This window comes from Elgaria multicarinata, chromosome 1 (assembly GCF_023053635.1).
Source record: "Elgaria multicarinata webbii isolate HBS135686 ecotype San Diego chromosome 1, rElgMul1.1.pri, whole genome shotgun sequence".
NCBI lineage: Eukaryota > Metazoa > Chordata > Lepidosauria > Squamata > Anguidae > Elgaria > Elgaria multicarinata.
In genome coordinates this window covers 138,691,863-138,711,740 of record NC_086171.1, presented here as the reverse complement: position 1 = coordinate 138,711,740, position 19,878 = coordinate 138,691,863, and the positions used below count along the sequence as shown (strand labels likewise).

General features: G+C 42.7%; 1 protein-coding gene across 1 annotated transcript in view; it reads left to right on the top strand.

Annotated features, from left to right (window-relative positions):
- Positions 1 to 8,394: 8,394 nt before the first annotated feature.
- The window catches only part of LRRC7 (leucine rich repeat containing 7), a 244,485-nt gene continuing 233,001 nt past the window's right edge, over positions 8,395 to 19,878 (top strand). The window contains exon 1 of the mRNA XM_063137517.1: positions 8,395 to 8,465. The gene's annotated coding sequence lies outside the window, so the exon portion shown is untranslated. The remainder of the gene's footprint in view (positions 8,466 to 19,878) is intronic.

Sequence of the window (19,878 nt, the reverse complement as noted above, 5' to 3'; positions counted from 1 at the left end):
CCTTATCTCAGCAGTGGTAGAAGTAGTTTGGAAGAGAGTTCCACAAAGTATATTATGGAAGTCCAGACAAAGGTTTCAGTCACTTTAAATCATGGAGTGTAGAACTGTTTCATACAAGGCATCTTCTCTACTTGGAAATAAACTCTGTGAAGGAAATGGCGCGTGCGTGTGTACACACACACACACTTATTTATCATATTTTATACAGGTTAATATAATAAAATCTCTAACCAGTTTACATACAAAATTGATATGTATCATTATGTGTGAAATACAGTTTAATATAGGGTGACCATATGAAAAGGAGGACAGAGCTCCTGTATCTTTAACAGTTGCATTGAAAAGGGAATTTCAGCAGGTGTCATTTGTATATATGGAGAACCTGGTGAAATTTCCTCTTCATCACACCAGTTAAAGCTGCAGGTGCCATACCCTCTTTTAAATCTGGTAACTCTAGTATAGCTCCTGCAGCTTTAACTGTTGTAATGAAGAGGCAATTTCACCAGGTTCTCGATATATACAAATGACACCTGCTGAATTTCCCTTTTCTATGCAACTGTTAAAGATACAGGAGCCTTGTCCTCCTTTTCATATGGTCACCCTATCTAATATTTTTATGTTGCCATGAATAAAGTGGTTGGGAAGCACTGCAGTCATGAGATTGTGATTTGAAAGAAGTGATTCACCTATTTGTGGGAAAAGAAACATATTGTACTAACTATATAATGGCTGACATGTTTTCTTTTGTTTTTTGCCTGCTGAAATTATCTGCGTGTTGACGAAATGTCATGTGTGGAATGGTCCTTAGAATTCCAATTCAAAGTTCTTCTGGAAATTGTGGAAAAACCTGTAATAATAGTCATCTAGATGCAGCTCAGTCCCTATGAATGTTTACTAGGAAGTAAGTTCAACTTTGTTTAATGGGATTTACTCCCAAGTATGGATTGCAGCAGCTTTTGCCCTGCAATTATTTTTCTTTCTTATATCTTTTTATAGTTTTTGCTGTAGTGTTGAAGAGCTCTTCTCATAGACTAATTTTTCGGTAAAAATGTCAGCAAATGCTTCATACCAAGAGTAATAAATCTACAGGACCCACAACGGCCTGGCAGACATTACAAAAATGGTTATAGAAACCATTGAAAATAGCCAGCATCAGCATTTTGAAAAAGCAAAGTTGAGACAAGTTATCATCTCTGTGACACTTCTAAACCAATGAACTCCCAATTGCCTCTGCCTTCTGACAAACTCGCTCTCTCTAGTTGCACTGTCCACTACATTCTTCAGGTATAAGATGGGAAAACTAAAGGTGGCTCTTATTCAGTGATTTGTCCTGGACCTAGCCTGATACAAAGGCTTTCACAAGAAATGACAACAAATAACTATGAATTAAACCATAGCTCTATATTATAGAAAGATTCTTGTTGCTTTGGAAAAGCTCTATTAATACCTCAGACTTTGGGTCTACCTAAATTGCTTTTGTTGCTGATGATGGAAATATCTTTCCTATAGCTAGCATGTTTCTTGAAGTAAAGTTGCAATTCCTACTACCATGCCAATACCAATATTTTGTGCCTGGGGAAATTATTATTTATTTCAGCACTTATTTCCTGCCTTTCTATGATAAATGATAGTCAAGTTGGTTTACAAATCTATATCACAACAGATTAAAATCAATCCTAAACAACCCGTTCCAAAATAAATAATCAAACAGAAGTAAACAAACCCCATTATCAGTTTAAAAAAAGCATAAGCACACAGAAAACTTTTTTAAAAAGTCACTGACTGATTAAAAAATCCCCACCAGAGTAAAATAACTTTTAGAGCCTATTTAAAAGTGGGGAAGGAGGGCCCAAAGCAGCCCACCCCAACTGGGTGACCTCCAAAATGTTTTGGACTACAAGTCACAGCACTCCTGATCAATGGCTATGCTGGCTCAAGCTGATGGAACTTGATGTCCAAAACATCTGGAGGACACCAGGTTGGGGAAGGCTGGACTAGAAAAATCTTCATAGGTTACGCATCTTAACTCAACATGTGATCCCACCTCTTCCCTGAGTTCTCCATTGCACAAGTGAATGATGTGTAGAATGTAATCATTCAAGTGTCATGGGTAATGAAAGGCTGGTGCCTGTGACATAACTGGTGGTCACTGGCCTAAGTGTACCTCTTATCCATGCCCCTTTTGTAACTTATTAAATGTGAATTAATTTTACTTATGTTTTCCCCGTTGTGTACCTTTCTATGTAGCCACATAATCAGGAACTGCTCATGAAAGCCTTTTTAAAAACAGTAAAGGTACACCGTCCCCAAGCAACAGTTCTCACCATCCTGGTACAAATGTACATCTCCCTAATTAAAACAAAAACACACAGCAGCAAGAAAACTTCCCCACAGCGATGCAGCTAGGTCATTTTAGGCCCTGGACTTAGTGGTCTTATGTGTACTATTTCAGTTGTGAAGAACACAATAAGTGTGCTTCACAACTGCTGCTACTGAATCAAATTAGCGTGAATGTTGTGCTAGGAATGAAATCTGGGTTGTTTTTTTGCTGTTTTCTGGAAAAGCCCTGAAAACAGAACAATCTGGGCTTTCTTTTTGATGTTTTCATCTGACAATCTCTTTCCGGTTAAGACCTGTGGTTATTCTTCACTTCAAAGGGAAACAAAACTTGTTGTTAAAACATAGGGGCTCATGCCTTGAACAACAGGAGTTGATGTGCCTTTTCAGAGTAAAGATTAAGAAGAATAGAAGGAAAAACAGAGCAGCACAATAACAGCATTTGGTCCCCTGAATTCTATTATTGTGCTGCTGTATTTTCCTTCTATTCTTCTTAATAAAGATGGAGGAAATAATGGGTCTATTTAGAAGATAGGAAAGGCAATGGAAGTAATGGGTTGGATCCATACTTAAGAAGAACATGTCATGACTCACTTAAGTTCCATTGATTTCAATGGGTCTACTCTAAGCATCCCTGGATCTAACCCAATATGTGCAAAATTGCAAATAGGAATGGAGAAGAGAAGGTGGTAAATGGCAGGGTGAATTCATGGGGCATTTTCAACTTAAATCAGCTTTCTTTTAAATTGGCCCCAGGGACCTACATTGCCTTTAGTATATGCTCAGTTAGTCTTCCAAATTCTCTCTTTCCTTAATAGCATTCAAAAGTAATATAAAGAGTGAGTGAGAGAGGGGGGCAGATGTATTTTTTAGCGTCATGTATGAAAACACTTGTAGTCATGTGGGGTCTTTAAGAATAAAAAGGTATAGGAAAGTGGCAGATGGTTGTTCAAATACAGTGTCTCTCACTATACATTTTGTACAATACATAATCCAAATGTTAACACAAAGATGCATTCTAAGACACATTTATGAAAATAGCAAATGCCCTTACTCAAGGGCAAGGGAAGGGGGAAGGTAAGAATCGCTTTGGAAAACATTGTAGGAGCTGTTTCACATATTACAAAATCCCTACACTAGTCTCTTCTGAATTCTTCAAGCAAAATGATTGTGTTTTGTTATCTACATGCAGGTCTCCAACAAATTCCTACACAGAAATGCTACTCATGTAGACATTATGTTCCATATGAAACAGCTCTGCCAATCACCCAAGGCTTCTGAGGATACTTGACACATTGTTTTGTATGCGGGCATATTAAAATGTAATGCATGTACATGGCAAATACATTTGCAAACATGCACATTACACAGGTGTACACACCAAGGGACTGGGATAGGCTTTGTCTCCCCATTGCCATATTTACTTTGCTTGACACCATAAAATGAGTCTTTGCCCTCTGCAGTGAAGACTAGAGGGCATGCCCAGCTACTTTCTCACTGTGGTAAGTAGCTGGACATGCCCTCCAATCTTTCATAGGTAAAAAGAGTGGCTGCCCAAAAGTTGAGAAAATTCATAAAAGTCAATATGGTGAACTGTAATGTAATGAAATTTAACATGAAGGTTTAACATATCAGTAGTATTAACTTTTATCCATTTATGGACCTTTTAATGTAAATTCTTAGTGTCTTTTATTTTAATTCTTTGTATTAAAATGAACTTTTACATATTTGTGGGCACCTTCTAATGAAAACCTTTTAGTATCTTTTGTAGTTTACTTCTTTTCATTGTAGAGGTTTTGTGTGCTTACCTGTATTGCATCTGTAAAGTTGATATGACCATGATGGTTGAAACAACAAATAAACATTCATTCAGGTAAAAACAGGGACACACTTGCAACACCCCTACTCTCATAACAAGGATAACTTCATAAGAACAACCCTGCTCCTCTCATTATTACAAGCTGCCTAGAGTGCCATTTTTCCTGGTAAAGGTGGCATACAAATAAAATAAATAAAATACACATTGCTAAAGGATCAACGCTGTGTGCTGAATTCATTTACTCTGCAATAGCCTGTCCTTTATTAGTTTTCAAACCAAGACCATGTTTGTTCTTTTTTATTAAAAATGTAATAGAAAATTATAATTATTCTACAATATGTTATTAGCAGCTCAAACTGCATCTCAGTAGCTGCAGCGTGTAAACTCACAGGTTGTGGCCTGCATGGTGACTCTTCATGCACATGTATTTGTATGCATGTGCACTGGTACAGAATAGATAACCCACCGCAGTTCATGTATTTGACTTCTTAAGAGACTCTCTCAACCCTGAAGAATGACAACTCTAGCATCTCATGCCAATAGCATTTTTTTAAGTTTCGCATGTTGTGTTGGATGATGCTGTCCTCCTTCTGGCAGTGTTGAAGAAAGGTTCAATGGCCAGTATTCATTCATCTCATTTCTATACCACCCAATAGCCAAGCTCTCTGAGCAGTTCACAAAAATTAAAACCCAATATAGAAAATGTTAAAAATGTAATATAAAATCCTTAGCTTACAAAAAAAAGTAAAGCCATTAAATAGCTAAAAACAGTTAACAATAAAATACTAGGACCTGATAAAATAATTGACATTAAAAGTTTAAAAGTCTCATCATATTCCGGTCAAATGCCTTGGAATAGACTGGAGAAGACACCAGTCATAACCTGGTGCCAAAAGGATGAGTATGTTGGTAGCTAGGTGGACCTCAGTGGAGAGAGTGTTCCACAACTGAGGTTGGGGCATGCACCACTGAGAAGGCCCTCTGCCCCGTTGCCACCTACCAAACCTCCCTTGGAGGAGGCACCTGGAGGAGAGGATCAGATGCTTTTAGGATACTTTTAGGATGTTTTTTAGGATGTTTTAATACTATATACTATGTCTTTAATCAGTATTTTATGTATTTTATACTTGCTGTTGTTCCCCGCCTCGATCAAAATGGAGAGACAGGTCAGAAATATTATTATTATTATTATTATTATTATTACGATCATAGTGTATGGGTAGGCTCATATTGGGAGAGGCACTCTGTCAGGTATTGTGGTCCTGAGCTATGTAAGGCATTATAGATCAAAACCAGCACCTTGAATCAGGCTTAGAAACATACAGGGAGCCAGTGCAAAACAGAACCAGAAATGGTGTTATATGGTCAGGCTTTCTAGTGCCTATTATTGATCTGGCACAAGCTGCAGCTTCCAAACTGTCTTCAAAGGCAGCTCCATGTAGAGTGCTTTGCAGTAATCTAACCTGGAGATTAATGGATCTTAAAACCAGGTTATCCCCTTCCAGATAGGGATGTATTTGGGACACCAGCCAAAGCTGGTAGAAGGCACTCCATGCCACTGAGGCCACCTGAACCTCAAGTGAAAATGTTGACTCCAGGGAAACCTTCACCGGGACTGCAACCCCGTCCAGAACAGGATGAACACCCTCCATTCGGTCTGAACCACCCACTAATAGCATCTCAGTCTTGTTTGGATTGAGATCCAGTTTATTAGTCCTCATCCCGTCCATTGTCACAATATGGTTGCATTCTATACATGGAATTGGAGGCAGGGCCTTGTTGTTCACCTCAGAGAGCAAAAATGTTTTGAGGCAGCCATTGCTTGCATGTTCTCTGGGAGGGCCCACTGGGCCCAATCCCATCAGTGACTTCCAGAGAATGAGAAAGGGTGGGCAAGGTGATGTGTGGCAGTGGCAGCCTCTCCTTGCAAACATCTGATTTCTCCCCTTTGTTGGGTGGGTGAAAGGCTGCTGCATTTGGGGGGCTAAACATCATCTTTGCCCCGTGGTGGCTCTGAATCGGCACTGTGTCAGTTATAGGATGCAGCTGCTGATCTGGAGGCACTGTGGGGCAAATCAACGAAGCTATACGTAAATCAACTTTTTACGCTGGAGTGAGGTCACCATGGCTCTTCCACTGCCTCATCTCGTTGTGGCATTGCTTGGGGAGGGGGCCTTTCCAGGCAGATGGCAACCCATGATTGGTTGCCAGAAGCTGGGAAGAGGGTGGGCCCGGCGAGCTGAATGGCCGCCAGAAAGCCCACGCTGCCTCCTGCCATCAAAATTAGCTGCTGCCAGCCCACAGCAGTTAAAATGCAGGGTTTAGTTGTGGTGTGGTGGTAACCTTTTTAAGTGAAGACCTTTTTATTCCCCCAGCATTTTAACAGTCTATAAATAAATTTTAACTTGGGTGTTTTAAATTTGTAATTTTGCATTGCTGCTGTTTTTATCTGGTTGAGCTTTTATATTGTATTTTATATAATGGTTTTATACTGTTGTTTTATACTTCGAATGGTTTTAATTTTTGTGAACCGCCCAGAGAGCTCCAGCTATTGGGCGGTATAGAAATACAATAAATAAATAACCTGGCACCGTGAAGACACCCACTAGGTGTCAGTGGCAGGGGAAGGAGGTGTTGCTTCTCCTGCAGCACACCCATGGAGAACCACACCCACTTGAGGTGGCCCAAATCTCCGTGTGTGTGTGTGTGTGTGTGTGTGTGTGCGCGCGCGCGCGCGTGTGTAGGCTGTTGCATTTCAGCACATCTGAGCTAAATCTACACTTATCGCTATTAAAGTGCATTGATTACTGCTGGGGCTCATTATGTATTCTGTGTATACCATCTTTCTTGTGTTATTTCCTGCTTTTTGTTCCTTAATATCAAGTTTACTGCAACAAATGTCACTGTGTGTGCGCTACCAGGTATAAACGCACAAGAGGGATACAGCATCACCACAAGGGGATCATATTGATGTGACACAGGGCGGTAGATCTGGCCCTGGTCAATGCCTGGCATCAGTGCCCTCCTAGAAATCAAAGCTCAGGGCACCAGCCGTGCTGATCTCTGAGGGTCCTAACCTGGCTCTCTGCGATTTCCTGGGACGGAAGGAACGAAACTACCAAATCATCCTTAAAGGCGGTCGGAGAGCGGTGGGATGGAATGGGGGAGAAGGCTTGCACTGCCCGATTCTCTCCGTGCGCCTGGGAAAGGGGAGGCAGTGAAAGGGAAGGAAGTGAGCAAAGGTGGAGAAAGGGGCGTGTCCTCTGCTGCGGGACCGTGCAGGCCACGTGCGGAGCACGGAGGAGACCGGCTGAGGGGCGTGGCGTTTGAGCGCCTGCCTCCACGCCCACTCCGTTTCTTCCTTCGACAAGACCAGAAGGAATAAAAAGAGTTTGGGGGGCGGGGGGGTGAGGAAGAGCTGGGAAAGCAGCAGTGGCTTGTGAAGAGCTCTGACGCGGAGCTAGTGGGGGCGGGTATTCTGCTGCCGTGGCTTCTCCTCTCCCCCCCTCCACTCCGTTAGGGAGGGCGCTTCGTTTCCTACCTCCGAGGCAAGCCGAAGCAGCGGGCTCTCTCCTGGTGCCCCCCTCCCCCGCGCGTGTTGGCTACACAGAGGTAGCCGCCAGCCTCCTACCCCGGGGGAAGAGACACCTAGTTTGCCTCGCGCCCTCTTGGCCTGGGGTTACTCCACACACACACACACACACACACACACACACACACACACACACACCGTCTGCACTGGGAGCAGCAGGCGCTTCTCTTCAGTTTCCCAGTTGGCGCCGCCGTCGGACGTGGGGGACTCTCGTCTTGATCTCCAGCTCGGCAACGGGCAGCGAAGGGGGCTCGACCGGGCCACATGCGAGCGGCAGCAAAACCCTCCCTCCCCCTTTGCAATAATTGCACCTGTGAATGAACGAAGCTGCCGCCGCCGCGAGAAGGCCCCTTGAAACCCGGGGGGAAGCCCCAGCAGCGCCTCCGACCCTTTCCGGGCTGGGGGAGGCTCCGCCACCTCCGCGCTCCTCGCGGCCAGCCGCGGCGGAGATGTGAAGCCGCTCTCCTCCTCCTCCTCCTCCTCCTCCCCGCGTGCCCTTGTGGAGTCTCGCTCCTGCGCCCCGCTCTGACAGATGCGCTGGGAAGGGGCTGGTTCGGCCCCCCCTTCCTTTGCATTGCCGTTTCCACGGCGGCGCGGCGGCAGGAGCCCCCTTTCTTCGCTCGCCGGCTCGGTCCTAAAGGATTTACTGGATGAAGAGCTTGCTTTTGGGGTGGTTGCCTTGGGGCTCTGGCAAACGGAGAGACTTCAGCTGACAAGGTACCTGTTCCCAAGACCTCCGCGTAGGGGGGGAGGAAGTGTAATCTCTCCCTAGATGTTCACCTGAAAGGTATCCGCATCGTGGTCTAGGTGGGGGGAGGGGAGCCTAAAGGGGAGGGAAACCGCCCTCCTGCCCTACTCCACTTCCCCCTCCCTTCCCCCATCTTTCCAGACCCCCCTAAACGGCGGACGCCCCCCCCCCCACATCTCTGAGTAGGAATCGCAATCCCCGCGGCGATTTCCTGCATCCAACGGAGACGAAACGGACACATTTTCCCGCCCCGCGCTGTGAGTCTTTTCGCTGGGGCTGCTGCGTCCTTGCTTGGGGAAGGGGCTGCTCGCTCCTTCTGGCCGAGCTGCTGCACGGGCGTGTTAGCCGTGGTGGAGGCGCCGCGCGCTCGGGCGGCTTCCTGCATGGCTAAGCCGCGATCCAGGCTGATGGAGGAAGACTCTCTTTGCGGCTTCCTTCTCCCCTTAATTGTGTTGAATGTTGCTTCGGTTTGGTGGCGGATGGCACGGAGTGGGGGCTTCGTTTGTGGTGGGTGGGTGGGTGGCCGAGGGAGGGAGCGCCCCAGGGCGCTGTTGCTTCTGGTGGGAGTGGTGGTAACCAGATGAAATGCAGTAGTTGCTAGGGGGAGAAAGCACCGCTGCAAAGGAAGGAGAGCTGGAGGGACAGCATCTCCTCCTCCTTTGTAGCCCCCTCCTCTTAAAAGACGTGAGGGTTTGGAGGGGGCGGGGTGGCAGGAGGCGAGGACCGGGGTGGCAGGAGCTTTTCCTGTGGTTAGAGCAGCAGATGCTTTCGCTCGGCACTTGTTCTCCGGGGAAATTTGCAGCATGCAGGGCCAGTTCCAGGTTGCGGGAGGGGGCGGGGGTCCCTCAGTGCCTTTTGGTGGTGGGAGGGGGCTTCTTCTCACCATGCAGTCGGTGCAATCCTCCCCACCATGCCGCCGAAGGCGAGGGTGTGAGCGAATCGGCCACATTCTTTCTGTTAGAGGCATGGAGGGAGGAATGGAGCCCATGGCGTTGCAGAGAGAAAAGGAGACCGAACTGCTGCCACTTCTCTCTCTGTGTGTGTGTGTGTGTGTGTGTGTGTAGGTGGCGCACTGGGCCCAATCCCTTACACCACCATGCAGCAGGAGAGGGAAGGTGTGCAAGTGGAGCAGGGTGTATTGCTCAGGAAAGGACCAGGCACTTCGTCTTCTTCTTCATTCACCTGCTCTCTCTCTCTCTCTCTCTCTCTCTCTGGGTGACACGGGCTCAACAGTGGAGTTTGGGTGCAGATCTAGAAGGCAACCAGGTAGAGCAGAGGTGGCTTCTTCTCATTCATCCTGAGTGGCCCTGCTGGCTTAGTCCTCCCTGCCATACTTCCCAAAGAGACAGGTGAGCAGGAAAAGGGAGGCAGTGGTCCACCTCTCACCTACTTGCACTTTCTCTGTGGGCAGTGTAATGGTGGTGATTGGATCCAGTCTTCCCTGCCACACTCCCCACAGGGAGAGTGCAGGCCAGTGAGAAGAGGAGGCTGCTCTTTCCAGGAATAATTGGTATCCTTGCACAATTGCACAATCATCTTCTCTTAGAGATATGACAGGAAGGATTGGGCAGGCAATGGCTGCAAAACGCTCTCTCGCTTCCCATCTGAATATGTGGGGTGCTACCTCCTCGCTTACCCTCACTCACATGGATTGGGCCCAGTAGGGCCTCCCAGAATGGGTGAATGAGCAGACACCACCATCATCTCAGCTTGCTTGTCCTCTGGCACTGACCTGGACAGCAGTGTACTGCCCAACCCAGATGGAGAATGCAGGTGAGTGAGCAGAAGATGAGGCGGTTGCCCCTTGAATGAGTGGTTACCTCTGCTTGCTTGCACACCAGTGATTTCCTTCTGGGTGCGGCAGTGGTGAGGATTGGGCCTGGTGGGGCCCGATCTTCTATGTTGCACCAACTAGAGAGCTGGACAGCCGTCGCATCTCTCTCTTGAAAGCACCATAGGTGTTAGTTCCCTGTTCATGCCAGCGTCTTCCAAATCTCTCTTTGTGGCATGGTAGAGAGGATGGGAAGAAGGAGGCCACTCAAAAGACATGTTGCTGATGTCTTCCATAATCTGGAACCAATCGTGTATAGTACAGAGGACTTCACTTACTGGGCCCAATACCCACTGTTGTGTTACTCTGAATGAGATGCTGAGGTTGCTGTCCTTGTACAAGCCAAAGATTCTGCTTGCTTCACACCTCTTCTCTCTCTTTCTCTGTGACTGGGCACTGTGTGGTGGAGATTGGGCCTAACTGCATCATCTTAGAGAGAAGGCAAGTGACTGGAGAAGTGCCACAGGGCCAAATTCTCACTGAGAGGGAGATGAGCAAGTGGGTGGAGCCTTCTTGGCTTCACACATTCTCTGTGAGCAACCCTGCTACCTGCACACCTCCCTGACAAGAAGAGGGTGAGTGGGCAGAGCCAGAAGCAGCCTCTGCCTTCATTTCCTCACGTGTACTCTCCGTCTGGGCAGTGTGGTGAATATAGCTCAAGCTTTCCAGTAGTTATTGCACTTCAGGTAAAAATTGGACAGTAGTCAGTGGGCCCTCCTCAAGAGCTGGGCCCTTGGCAGCTGCTTCATGGTGTCAACCCCCTGATGCCAGCACTGGCAGCTTATTAAGATTCTGCAGGATCAAGACTTGTGAGGAAGTGTCAAGAGAGGGCAGGCTAACCTTACGGTTTCAAAGCATGTTGGACATTAAAAAATACATATACAGATAAGAGGATTAGGCTGCTTGATCTTGCCGTTGCCCAGGGCAATTTAAACACAAGTTCACACTCACACAAGGATCTGCTCTTGCCTTTCTGATGTCTATGGATAAGAAAACAATTGAGACTTTCTCACTGCATCAAAAGAGTGGGATGTGAAAACAAAATGGGAGGATTGATAACTAGAATGGAATTGATTTCAATGCAGTTCAAACTGTCCCCAGTTGTAATTGCTATATGATGATGTGTGGGCACCACAGTTCTCTTTTTGTTTAAAGACAGAGACCTCAAGTGGTTTTATTTCTTATCTTTGTTTGATCTATCTTTTGTTGCTGCTGTTGTGAAAACGTATTTATGCCCTTTTAAGTGTGACTAGAGATATTTGAAACTTCCACCTCTTTTAACCCATCAAGAGCCTACTTTCTCCATTCTCTTCTTCCCAATGGTTTGTGACTCAGAGTGGCTTGCCTTTTTTTGGTATCTGTGTGAAAGCGATCTCTGTAACCGGATTTTGCAGTTCCTAGCCATCCCTGTTCATTAAACGCCCACAGTATGCCTATCAGTAGGTATTTTTTTGTTGAAGCTGGATTGTTTTTATTTACACCAGTGTAACTGTAGTTAGCCAAACTATTTTCCAAATATTACAGTGAGCATCAGTAAGAGATATTTTTTGTCTTAATGAGGTTATTATTAAAATACATATATCCCTCCAGATCTACACTCATGTCAGTGGATGTAATTCTTTATGCCATATTTGCTGTTGATTATTGAAATTAAGCATATTAAGGAAAACTTACAGGTACGGCCTGTAACAAAATATTGCAGTGTGGAGTTCAGGCTTCCAGGTGTCATGCCCATTTCCAGGATACTCCATTTCCCTCCCACCAGTTTTCCATTTACTCCTACCCCAAAGAGTTGGTCAGCATCCCACACCAGCTGAGCATACTCAACTCTCATTGGGCTGTTTTGGGTGTTTCCTCCTCTTAGGAACTTTTTTTAACAGGGTTTTGTTTTTTTTGTACTTCTGCAAACTGAATCCTGCTCGTATCTCCCTCTTGCACATGGATGATGCATAAGGATCCACACTCACCCTTGAACTTTGGAAATAGGGAATTATTCTCCTGGTTTAACACACACACAGTATGCTACTTTTCTAGATTTTTCTTTTCAAGTGTGACTATATTCTACAAAGAGAGTGGAAGATGGTACCTCAGTTAAGGGAAATAAATATCGATAATTAGGATGTCTTTGTTTCCAGTTAAAGTTTACTAAGCCCAGCAGATTTAAACTAATTTCCAGTAACTACCCATTCTAATAATCCATGAAACTTTAATAATATTTCCAGTATATTTGACCAGAAAACATGTTTCTCCAGTTCAACTTGCGTTATGTTTTTCAGCAAGATAATGAATTTTGCAAAGTTCCTGGAAAAGTCACTATTTTTCCTCACACTACCAACTTGTTTGTCATCTGCTTGACCAGAGACACAGGGACAGTTTCCGTATAATGTTTTGCAGCCATACGATGATTCCTCAGCTGATACCCATGGCTTGCAAATACACAAATATAGGACATTCTCTGAAATTGCGGTTTGGTTTCTAGGCATTTGTGGTTCATCTGGTTGCTGTTGTATCTTGCTTGTAGACAGCCTGCTTGGGGGAAAAAGTACACATGAATATATATTTTTGGAGATCATAATTATCTAGGATAGTGACATTGAGGTTCCCTTAATTTGGTAATGAAATATTGGCTTATTGTATATGTATTATAGCTTGCTGTGTCCATAAGCTATGTATGAAGTTTCCAACCTCTCTCTCTCTTTCTCCCTTTCCTCCCTCTGGATAGTGTTGAGCTTTTGAGTGGGAATAGAACCCTTGTCTCTACATCCCTTCTCACCCAGCTGAAAAGTTATGAGTCCCAACCTTTCTGATCTTTGGTCTTTGTAAGCCACTTGTGGGGGGGGGGGGAATAAAAAGCCCCTGCCTTAGATGGAGACCTATGAGGGTGTGACAGGAATGTAATCAATGGATGCAATCAAACACTTAAACTTCTATGTAAATCAGCAGGAAGTGGGAATGGTTCTAGAGTATATCTGTTGAACTAAATTATCAGTTGCTAAATTACTTCACTAGGAATAAACTTTGTCTTACGTTTCCTATGTTTTTGCTTGTCATGGTGCTCATCCTATAAACTGTGTGACACCCAAGTCATTTTGGATTTAGAAGATTTGTTTCTCTGTTGCAATTCTAAGCTAGGTTGATATCTCTATGGATGTGTCTCTTTGTGGGTCCATTTAGAAATATAGTTCTGTTAAAATGTCCCTGATATGAGAACGATAGGTATATTATTATCTTAGGCATTTATAACATTGTCACCATGGTAACATTTCTATGCTTTGTACTTGGCCTCTGACATTTTCACCTAAAGAGAGCTCCATAGATAATTCTATTCTTATTTTTCTTAAGATGAAGTGTTTTGGGAAGTTGTACCACAAAGAAGATAAATTTGAATAACAACAGTTATATTTATCAAAAAAAAAAAAAAAACCAGTAACTTGTGCTGACAAGTTATGTGGGTGTTGGTTCTATGCATCACTTTATTCCAGTATTCAACAAAGATGCAGACTTACCATGGCAACCCTTCTCTCTCTCTTTCATCATCAAATGTTGCCATGCATATGTGCTAGAAAAAAGTAGCACCTTCTTAGAGAAATGGCAGCACTACAATATATAATCCAGCAAGCTGTCGTAATTGTACAGAACATTTATCTTGAATGGAATTATACCTGCGTTTTTGGGGAAAAACCCTGACCTATTTTTTCCTGAATTTTAATGTAGCTTTTAGATTAAGTTGACTTTACACTTCTATTTCTAAAAAAAAGTTTCATGGAAGCAAATTAGGGAGAGTCATGCTTTTAAAAATGTGATTCTACTCCAGCTGAAGTAGAATGCTTGGCTTAAACCTTTTGTGCAATGGTGTAAGAGGACAAACTAATGATCTTATAGTTTCATGGAAAGGAAATATATAATTCCAAATGGCTGATCTGTAATAAGATTTTTTTATAGTTGATGTATTTTAATATATTGACTACTTTATATAAACATTTGTTAAGTATGTATCTGATACCTAACAAATAGAATTATATGTCCTGAAAACCGTTAGAGTTGGTAACAGTGATTATTGGCAGTCATAATATAAAAAGTTATAACACTGAATTGCATAGATATAGATGCAGTTTCATGATTCTGTTTGTGTTTACAAGAATCAATTTTTGCATTTTTACTATGTAAAAACTTTGCTATATAATAATGAAACAAAGCCTCATTTGCTTATATTTTAATACGCACACCAACTCGTGGCACAATCCTTAAATACTTTCAAGTTTCAGTGGGAGAAAAGCACATGTTTCTTCTTCCCCTGTTGAAATTCCTGAGATTTAAATTAGTTAACTTTGGCTGGATTTTGTAAGTGGCCTTTTGTGGCTTTTATTTTGGAGAGGAGAACCTTTTTGCGGGGAGTCCATATAATATGTGTATGTCCTGCTTTATATATAGTGTATGTGTGGAATGTATAGAGTGATTGCGTGGGATGAGAATATTATATGGAGTCGTAGGATGTTGAATGGAAATTCCCTTATGCACTTCATTCCTAAAAGAGCAAAAATTTCTAACTGATAATCAATTATAATTTCCTACCAACAGAAATAATGGGCAGTATCCTGCGCTGCCCCCATTCTTGAGAAATGTACCGCTAGCACAAACTGGAACTAGCAGAAGAGTGTTTCACTGACCTGACCCATGCTGGAAACGAGCATTTCAGCTGATTTACAGGGTTGTTTCAGAAACTACTACTTCTGGTTGTGTTAGCAGAACTAGCAGAGGCACAGCAGCAGTCTAGGGTGCTGCTCAATATGTTTTCCTTAACCAGTTGTTGCTTTATGGTGTTTCAGTTACACGTTGTAATCTTTAGGATCATATGTCTCAGAATTTATTATTTACCTTTCACATTTATATACTGCCTTATCTGCTAAAAGGCCACCAAGGTGCTGTACAGCAACTTAAAACATTTAAACCTTAAAACAATAAAAAGAAGAACATTAAAAATAGTAAAAAAAAACATTAAAATTGTACAACTATATCTTTTGAAAGATACTTCTCTATATGCTTTTTAAAGGCCAAGAAGATGGGGCGGGGCGGGGCGGGGGGGCCCCCTAAATGTAGTTCTTCAGGAAGCATATTCCAGAACGTGGAGGCCATACAGGAGAAAGTCAGGCTCTGCTTATTTGAATTTGTTTTAATACTTAACTGGAAAATATTATGGATTTGCTGACAGTTTTATAGGATTGATCCAGAAATGCATGAATGGAAGACAAGTGATGCAATAATGCTTTCTTACGCCTGTCCAGTGTAAAAATATAAATTAATTATATTTTTAAACTTTTGTTTAGTTCTGTTTATATATTTTAATTGTATACATTTTAATTTTGTAAAGCTGCCTTGAGTCGCAGTATTGGGGGAAAAGGCGGGATAATACTAAGCCCCTTGTACCCCCAGAAGCTTCACATTGAGTCAGGAGACCCTCCTGAATAGCTTGGCTGTGGCACAAGGGGCTGCCGTTGGAAGAGGTACTGGCACAAGCAGAGCCAACCTTCAGGTATCACCCACCCAGTGCAATTTGATGTGCAGTTTCCTTCACATGGTCCCCAACCCTTGAAGTAGCATTTTGGGAGATGCAGTGGGAATAAGGGGGCGAAACTTCTGTTTTGTGCAATTCAGGATCCAACTCTATAAAAGCTGTAATTCAAAGTGCACATAATGCATATGCCCCCTAATTCTCTTGGTGTTTCGTGCATCTCCTGACTTCCCTTGTTTCTGGTGGAGCCATATATTTAATACCATGAATATTTGGAAGATGTGATAGTTGAATAGCACTGAGAACTTTCAGTGGTGTGAGAGATGGAGGAAGGTGAGGGTTTCCACTAGAGAATGCCAGATTGGAGACAAGTGGAGAATATGCATCAAAACAGTAGAGATGTTCCTTTCATAAATTCTCTTAATTTAGCTGTATTTTATAACCAGTGTAAATATATCACTCACACCTTCCAGTTTTTTTTCAGATTAGATCTTACTTAATTTAGTAGGTAAATAAAAATCACTGACTTATTGTACTTACTTACCTGAGAGTAAGGCCCATTGAACTTGAGGGCCCTTTCCTCTGAGTCAACACACCTACTATTCAGCAGTTAAAGTGCAAACCTATACATGTCTAGTCAGAAAGTCCCATCAAGTTTAATGAGATTTAGTTCAAGGTATGTGGGTTTAGGGCTGCAGGCGTAAGCAATTCTAAGAGTGTAAACATGTCATCAGTCAATGAGGACATGCTAGTTTCAGAAGGGATTGGAAGGAGTCTGAGTTAGGGTGACCATATGAAAAGAAGGACAGGGCTCCTGTATCTTTAACAGTTGTATAGAAAAAGGAATTTCAGCAGGTGTCATTTGTGTGCATGTAGCATCTGGTGAAATTTCCTCTTCATCACAACAGTTAAAAGCTGCAGGAGCCCTTCATTCTTTTGTATGTGGTCACTCTAGCTATTTCAGGAGGTGCTGCATGCATATAAATGACACCTGCTGAAATTCCCCTCTCAATACAACTGTTAAAGATACAGGAGCCCTGTCCTCCTTTCCATATGGTCTTAAGTACCACATGCTCTCTGGTGAGTAGAACTTTTGCAATGCAGATTTGATCCCCAAAGTTTTCATTTCTGCTGCTGCAGTTTGAAGGAGGGTAAGAAAGGTAGGAGTCTCCTTGGAGCAGTTGGAGATAGTCTTGCTGTTTACTGTAATCTCAAAAGTCCAATGCAAGTAAGAGAAGACTGTATTTCTTCCTTGATAACCACAAACAATGGCTGGGCAGTAAGCAAAGGCAACACTTGTAGATCCCTGCTAAGTGTTATGAAGATTTGAGATTATTGCTACCAAAATGTTGTCAGGTGCATCTCTAATAGTTGAAACCAGTATTTTCTGGTAGTGTAAGGTTAAATGAGAATTACTCTAAAACCTTCATTCACTGTTATCTGACCACAGGTAAATTAAAGAATTATGTTAATAGGTGCTTTGAGAATGTATAGTGACTTTTTAGTAATTAGTAAAAAGTGGGACCTACAACAAAATGGTGCAGTGTAGTGAATCTGTTCAGTCAGCCATGCCCTCCTCCATGATACTACATTCCATTTCTCCTCCCACCCAGTTTTCTATCCCTGCCACAACAGTCAGTCAGCATTCCATTGTCATTAAGCATGTTCACTCCTCATTGAGCTGATTTTAGGGTTCCTCCCCATGATTGGAAACAAAGCCCTATGAAGAGAGACAAAGAACTGGGTGTGTTTAGCCTGGATAAGAGAAGATTGAGGGGAGACATGATAGCACTCTTCAAATACTTGAAAGGTTGTCACACAGAGGAGGGCAAGGATGTCTTCTCAATCATCTCAGAGTGCACGACACGGAATAATGGGTTCAAGTTACAGGAAGCCAGATTCCAGCTGGACATCAGGAAAAACCTCCTGATAGAGCAGTACGACAATGGAACCAGTTACCTAGGGAGGTTGTGGGCTCTCCCCCACTAGAGGCCTTCAAGAGGCAGCTGGACAACCACCTGTCAGGTATGCTTTAAGGTGGATTCCTGCATTGAGCAGGGGGTTGGACTCGATGGCCTTATAGGCCCATTCCAGCTCTATTATTCTATGATTGATGCTGTTTTGGCTACGTGAGCAGCAGTACTTACACCTGAATGTCGGAAATAGAGGAAATTATGTTAGGAGGATAATATCAGTAATAGCAGAGACAGATAATGCTATTTGTCCCCAGCTGTTTTTAGTGGCTATAATGCATGGTCCAGATCCAGGTTCTTATAGTGAATTTGATTATGGCAACAAGATTGATGGTAAAACAAACAAATATTTGAGGATTATTGAATAAATGCTGGTAGATGAAGGGCTATATGAAGTTATCCAAACCTAGCACATTATTAAGGCAGGTCATATTAAGAATGGTTATTATATTTAAAAATCTAGAACATGTCCCCATGTATTCTGTTCTGGATGCGTTATGATGTGGTGGGTTTTTTTTTTGCTTTATTTTAGATTTTATAAGTTTGTTTTTCTTCATATAATCATATGCTAGTCCATTGAAAAGGAATTCACTATAGGAAGATAAGAGATCGTGAGTGGGCAATCTTTCATAGCATTATGGGCAAAGTGTATATATATTTGCTGGACATATGGCACACTTTTGTTGTTTTATATATTGCAATTTTACATGGAAACTCATTCTGTAGAATTAAATTGTACTGGATAGTCATGTAAGATAAAATGGGTAATTAGAATCTGCAGTGTAAAATAACACACACACACACACCCTTTAAGTAGAACAGTATATTGATCCAATAGGCAATCATAGCCACTTTGAAACCACAACAATTCATTGTATATCTATTTAGGGAGCTTTTAAAGAAAGAGCTTTTTGACATTTTATAGTTCATTTAAAATTATACAAAAATATACCAAAGGCGCATTTAAATCCACATTAAATATTTAGTGGTGCTACATCATATGCAAATTTAAGATGCTGAATGTTAGTTTCGTAGAAAATGGCTATAGGTCATTGAGGCAGAATGTCAATTGAAGGGGAGAAGTGGAAAGATACATACTCATCAACTGCAGTTCATTGCTACAATCTGCAAATAGTGTCCTATGGAACAACTTTCTAAATGTTATTGCATCGGTTTATCAACTACTTAAGGTGAGGGAGTTCCAATGAACACATGAAATCCTCTTCATTTACTTCAGTGGAAGACACAGATCCATGTGCTTCTTTGTATACATGAGTTAATTTTCCTTACTAAAACAAATGAGACATGAGAGCAACAAGGAATTCAATTTGGCTGTGAAAGTGTAAAAATCATCTCACCCCCATATATCCTATTGTAAAGGTAATACTTAACTGAGAAGCAATATTGATCCCATGAAACTTGTAAAGGGGGTTTGGGGGAGCTATGGCCCCCCAGATGTTGGGACTGCAATGCCCATTGTCCCTCACCACCAGCCATTATGGCTGATGCTGATGGGAGTTGGTCCAACAATATCTGGAGCCATCCATTCCTGTAGAAATTTCATAGGAGAGCTCTGAGCAGAGTAGAAATCATGTTCTCTGAAGAAAGGCGGAAATAAAGTACTGTTAGACTGGAGAAAAGAAGATAACTATCAACTATTTAGATGACATTGGAGTGTATAGGAAGAACAGTTGCTCACCATATGTATTGGGGAAAGACATGAGACAAATGGTTTAAAGATTTAGATCATCCTTTGGGATGGGGGTAAGGACCTAATTGTGAGAATGATTCAAGAATGGAAGAAGCTATTTACAGGGTTAATCTCTCTCGAAAGAGACACATGTTAGGACTGTGTATGGTGTCATTGATCATCTAATCTAATACATATTGAAGTATGATCTGTGTTACCTGTAAGATTATTAGGAGATCTCTCAGTGACAAGAACAGTAATGGCAAATAATTTCCCCCCAAAGCCAGCTTTTCCACAATTACTAGTCTCCCCGACAAGGTGTATTTTGGGTTTACACAGGGAGATGGTGAAACCAACAAGTTTGGCTAGTGTCCTGTGT